The sequence below is a fragment of the Hyla sarda genome, unplaced genomic scaffold, assembly GCF_029499605.1.
Source record: "Hyla sarda isolate aHylSar1 unplaced genomic scaffold, aHylSar1.hap1 scaffold_1373, whole genome shotgun sequence".
NCBI classification, from domain to species: domain Eukaryota; kingdom Metazoa; phylum Chordata; class Amphibia; order Anura; family Hylidae; genus Hyla; species Hyla sarda.
In genome coordinates this window covers 89,620-95,619 of record NW_026608002.1, presented here as the reverse complement: position 1 = coordinate 95,619, position 6,000 = coordinate 89,620, and the positions used below count along the sequence as shown (strand labels likewise).

General features: G+C 49.2%; 2 non-coding genes across 2 annotated transcripts; both read left to right on the top strand.

Moving 5' to 3' along the window:
• The first annotated feature begins 788 nt into the window (after positions 1-788).
• Positions 789-979, top strand: LOC130306451 (U2 spliceosomal RNA). Its single transcript, XR_008855802.1, has one exon. It is a non-coding gene; the product is annotated as a U2 spliceosomal RNA (small nuclear RNA).
• Positions 980-3,062: 2,083 nt separating this feature from the next.
• LOC130306453 (U2 spliceosomal RNA) lies at positions 3,063-3,253 on the top strand. Its single transcript, XR_008855804.1, has one exon. It is a non-coding gene; the product is annotated as a U2 spliceosomal RNA (small nuclear RNA).
• Positions 3,254-6,000: the final 2,747 nt, after the last annotated feature.

Below are 6,000 nucleotides of genomic sequence, written 5' to 3'. Positions count from 1 at the left end.
AGGAGATTGTTGCATCCATCTAGAACCCTCAGAACTACAGTGCTATGATGTCACTCACTTCCACAGGCCTTGCAGAGTGTAAACAACAACAACCCAGCTTTGTTGTGTATGTAACCATAGGGATTTGTGATGTCACCTAGAACCTTCACAGCAGCGACAGCTTTATGAGGAGCATCAGCACTGCTCTGCCTGAGAAGAAATATAAAATCTCATCCCTTCCCCAATATCGCGCCACACCCCTACCCCTTAATTCCCTGGTTGAACTTGATGGACATATGTCTTTTTTCGACCGTACTAACTATGTAACTATGTAACTATGTAACCATCACCGCCATAGGTTGTCAAATAACCCGGGTTTAACCCACACAGGTAAGTCCAATGGGGTGCAGGCATGTCCTCTATGCTTACAGCTTCCCGTGGGTCTTGGTTTGATACCGTTTGGGGACAGCCAAGGAGGCATCTGCAGGCAACAAAGGTAGGTGTGTGCTTGTGTGTGTGTTTCCTATGCAGATCCTAAGCCCAGTGTCACATGCAAGTAGGAGGAGTAAGAAGGGTTCCTGGCAAATCCGGGTTATGGATTGCATTTAAAAAGGCCCCGTGGGAGTGCAATGGGCCCCTGTCTTGCTGCTTAGCAATAATGGTATGGGTTTAGGTTCTGCTGTGTGTACTGGTGGTTGACTGCCCCCCAGCCCAGAGTGTGCATGGGAAATTGTCTGGCAGCCTCCCTGACAGCAAGCAGTGATAGTGCCCATGAAGGGCACCTTGTTGGGCCCGCCCCTTTCACGGTTATCGCTTCTCGGCCTTTTGGCTAAGATCAAGTGTAGTATCTGTTCTTATCAGTTTAATATCTGATACGTCCCCTATCTGGGGACCATATATTAAATGGATTTTTGAGAACGGGGGCCGATTTCGAAGCTTGCTTCCGTCGCCCTATGCATTGACCCGATATGGCAGTATCTTCGGGTACAGTGCACCACCCCCTTACAGGGTTAAAAAGAAAGATTCCTACTTTCATTGCTACCTGCTTGCTGGCTAGCCAGCTAGCCAGCCCTGTGGGCCTTGCTGCTGCTGCAGCCAAAAAACAAAAGGTGGTGCTGCTGCTGCTTCTGCTGCTTCTGCTTCTGCTTGTGTCTGGCCGCTGTTGGAGCGTCCAGGCACAGGACTTCTGCTGCTGCTGATTAAATGGCCTCCTTAATTGGATCATTTGAGTAGCCAGCACACCTGTGCAGGTAGGGCATGACATGATAGGCAGCTGCCTTGATAGCGGGTGGGTGCTGAATGTTCCTAATTGACAAAATAAGATTAATGCTTATGAAGAAATATAAAATCTCATCCCTTCCCCAATATCGCGCCACACCCCTACCCCTTAATTCCCTGGTTGAACTTGATGGACATATGTCTTTTTTCGACCGTACTAACTATGTAACTATGTAACATAACATGGGGGGGGGGGGGGTCTCCTGGCTGTTCACACAGGTGTGTCATTGCTGTACATTGACCATGCATTGCTTCTGTGGTATTGCAAAGGCAAAGACAAATGCTTCCAGCCATCCATTGCACTAATGGATTGGTCATCAGCTGGCTGTCTATGTCCCGCATCAATATAGACCAAAGTACAGAGGGTTAGGCTATGCTATTGTGCACCTACCTGATGCATCAGAAGGTGCGAGGCCCTTGCTAAATTCTGTGCACAGACTTTGAGATCTATACTTTAGACTGTATCTAAACCTGCTCCAACATGGACTGACATTCTGGCCTACTTTCAGCCGATGCGACTTGTCTGTCGCTGAACAGTCGCTTTTTATGTATTCAGCACCTATGTATAATGTTGTAAAAATGCTCTAGAAGCTAAAGTCGCAGAAATGTCACACATATTTGGCCTGCAACTTTCTGTGCGACAAATTCAGACAGGAAAAATCAGTATAAATCCTTAGAAAATTATCCCCCAGTGTCTCCATCTGCTGGCGGTATTGAATAAGCATTGCTGCACTGATGGGGTATGCATTAGACAAAAAAAAAGAAGAAAAAGAAGAATAATACGCCCAGAAAAGAGGCGAAAAGGAGAAAAACGTAAAAAAACGTGAAAAAAAAGTAAGAGGAAGAGAAGGGAAAAAAAGGTGGAAATGGGTTTAAAAGTGATTTCGGCGGAGAAATATATATATATATATATATATATATATATATATATACGCGCACACACACACATATATATAAACGTATTCTCCGTTGAGATATTGCAGCCGCTGCTGTGTCCAGGCCCAGGAGCCTTAGCACTGTGCTGTGATGTCACTCAATACCACTGACATCACTAGGTGTAAACAACATCTCTCCTTTGCTGTGTATGTGACTATGGAGCTGTTTGGTGATGTCGTCTATTATGGCCTTCATAGAAGCAACAGGAGATTGTTGCATCCATCTAGAACCCTCAGAACTACAGTGCTATGATGTCACTCACTTCCACAGGCCTTGCAGAGTGTAAACAACAACAACCCAGCTTTGTTGTGTATGTAACCATAGGGATTTGTGATGTCACCTAGAACCTTCACAGCAGCGACAGCTTTATGAGGAGCATCAGCACTGCTCTGCCTGAGCAGAACCATCACCGCCATAGGTTGTCAAATAACCCGGGTTTAACCCACACAGGTAAGTCCAATGGGGTGCAGGCATGTCCTCTATGCTTACAGCTTCCCGTGGGTGTTGGTTTGATACCGTTTGGGGACAGCCAAGGAGGCATCTGCAGGCAACAAAGGTAGGTGTGTGCTTGTGTGTGTGTTTCCTATGCAGATCCTAAGCCCAGTGTCACATGCAAGTAGGAAGAGTAAGAAGGGTTCCTGGCAAATCCGGGTTATGGATTGCATTTAAAAAGGCCCCGTGGGAGTGCAATGGGCCCCTGTCTTGCTGCTTAGCAATAATGGTATGGGTTTAGGTTCTGCTGTGTGTACTGGTGGTTGACTGCCCCCCAGCCCAGAGTGTGCATGGAAAATTGTCTGGCAGCCTCCCTGACAGCAAGCAGTGATAGTGCCCATGAAGGGCACCTTGTTGGGCCCGCCCCTTTCACGGTTATTGCTTCTCGGCCTTTTGGCTAAGATCAAGTGTAGTATCTGTTCTTATCAGTTTAATATCTGATACGTCCCCTATCTGGGGACCATATATTAAATGGATTTTTGAGAACGGGGGCCGATTTCGAAGCTTGCTTCCGTCGCCCTATGCATTGACCCGATATGGCAGTATCTTCGGGTACAGTGCACCACCCCCTTACAGGGTTAAAAAGAAAGATTCCTACTTTCATTGCTACCTGCTTGCTGGCTAGCCAGCTAGCCAGCCCTGTGGGCCTTGCTGCTGCTGCAGCCAAAAAACAAAAGGTGGTGCTGCTGCTGCTTCTGCTGCTTCTGCTTCTGCTTGTGTCTGGCCGCTGTTGGAGCGTCCAGGCACAGGACTTCTGCTGCTGCTGACTAAATGGCCTCCTTAATTGGATCATTTGAGTAGCCAGCACACCTGTGCAGGTACGGCATGACATGATAGGCAGCTGCCTTGATAGCGGGTGGGTGCTGAATGTTCCTAATTGACAAAATAAGATTAATGCTTATGAAGAAATATAAAATCTCATCCCTTCCCCAATATCGCGCCACACCCCTACCCCTTAATTCCCTGGTTGAACTTGATGGACATATGTCTTTTTTCGACCGTACTAACTATGTAACTATGTAACATAACATGGGGGGGGGGGGGTCTCCTGGCTGTTCACACAGGTGTGTCATTGCTGTATGTCACGATGCCGGCTGGCAGGTAGTGGATCCTCTGTGCCAGAAAGGGATTGGCGTGGACCGTGCTAGTGGATCGGTTCTAAGTCACTACTGGTTTTCACCAGAGCCCGCCGCAAAGCGGGATGGTCTTGCTGCGGCGGTAGTGACCAGGTCGTATCCACTAGCAACGGCTCAACCTCTCTGGCTGCTGAAGATAGGCGCGGTACAAGGGAGTAGACAGAAGCAAGGTCGGACGTAGCAGAAGGTCGGGGCAGGCAGCAAGGATCGTAGTCAGGGGCAACGGCAGGAGGTCTGGAACACAGGCTAGGAACACACAAGGAAACGCTTTCACTGGCACGATGGCAACAAGATCCGGCGAGGGAGTGAAGGGGAAGTGAGGTGATATAGGGAAGTGCACAGGTGATAACACTAATTGGAACCACTGCGCCAATCAGCGGCGCAGTGGCCCTTTAAATCGCAAAGACCCGGCGCGCGCGCGCCCTAGGGAGCGGGGCCGCGCGCGCCGGGACAGGACAGACGGAGAGCGAGTCAGGTACGGGAGCCGGGGTGCGCATCGCGAGCGGGCGCTACCCGCATCGCGAATCGCATCCCGGCTGGAGGCGGTATCGCAGCGCCCCGGGTCAGTGGAACTGACCGGAGCGCTGCAGTGAGAAGAGTGTAGCGAGCGCTCCGGGGAGGAGCGGGGACCCGGAGCGCTCGGCGTAACAGTACCCCCCCCCTTGGGTCTCCCCCTCTTCTTGGGGCCTGAGAACCTGAGGACCAGACTTTTGTCCAGGATATTGTCCTCAGGTTCCCAGGACCTCTCTTCTGGACCACAACCCTCCCAATCCACTAAAAAGAAGGTTTTCCCTCTGACCTTTTTAGATGCTAAAATCTCTTTGACGGAGAAGATGTCCGAGGAGCCGGAGACAGGAGTGGGAGGAACAGATTTGGGAGAGAAACGGTTAATGATAAGTGGTTTAAGAAGAGAAACGTGAAAGGCATTAGGAATACGAAGAGAAGGGGGAAGAAGAAGTTTGTAAGAGACAGGATTAATCTGGCGCAAAATTTTGAAAGAACCAAGATAGCGTGGTCCCAACTTATAGCTAGGGACACGGAAGCGGACATATTTAGCGGAGAGCCATACCTTGTCTCCAGGGGAAAAAATGGGAGGAGCTCTTCTTTTCTTATCCGCGAATTTCTTCATGCGTGAAGAAGCCTGTAAGAGAGAATTTTGGGTCTCTCTCCATATGATGGAAAGATCACGAGAAATTTCATCCACAGCGGGCAGACCAGAGGGCAAGGGGGTAGGGAGGGGAGGAAGAGGGTGACGGCCGTACACCATGAAAAATGGGGATTTGGAGGAAGATTCAGAGACTCTGAAATTATACGAGAATTCGGCCCAAGGTAGAAGATCTGCCCAGTCATCCTGGCGGGAGGAAACAAAATGTCGTAAATAATCACCCAAGACCTGGTTAATTCTTTCTACTTGTCCATTGGATTGAGGATGATATGCAGAAGAAAAATTTAATTTAATCTTGAGTTGTTTACAGAGAGCCCTCCAGAATTTAGACACGAATTGGACGCCTCTATCCGAGACGATCTGCGTAGGCAACCCGTGAAGACGAAAAATGTGTACAAAAAATTGTTTAGCCAACTGAGGCGCTGAAGGAAGACCAGGAAGAGGGATGAAATGTGCCATTTTGGAGAATCGATCAACGACCACCCAAATAACAGTGTTGCCATGGGATGGGGGTAAGTCAGTAATAAAATCCATACCAATCAGAGACCAAGGCTGTTCGGGGACAGGCAGAGGATGAAGAAAACCAGCGGGCTTCTGGCGAGGAGTCTTATCCCGGGCACAGATAGTGCAGGCTCGCACAAAGTCCACCACATCAGTCTCTAGAGTCGTCCACCAATAGAAGCGAGAGATGAGTTGCACAGATTTCTTGATGCCCGCATGACCTGCGAGATGGGAGGAGTGACCCCATTTGAGGATTCCGAGGCGTTGGCGTGGAGAAACAAAGGTCTTTCCTGGAGGAGTTTGCCTGATGGAGGCTGGAGAAGTGGAAATCAGGCAGTCAGGAGGAATGATGTGTTGAGGAGAGAGTTCAACTTCAGAAGCATCTGAGGAACGAGAGAGAGCATCGGCCCTAATGTTCTTATCGGCAGGCCGAAAGTGAATTTCAAAATTAAATCGGGCAAAGAACAGAGACCACCTGGCCTGACGAGGATTCAGCCGTTGGGCAGACTGGAG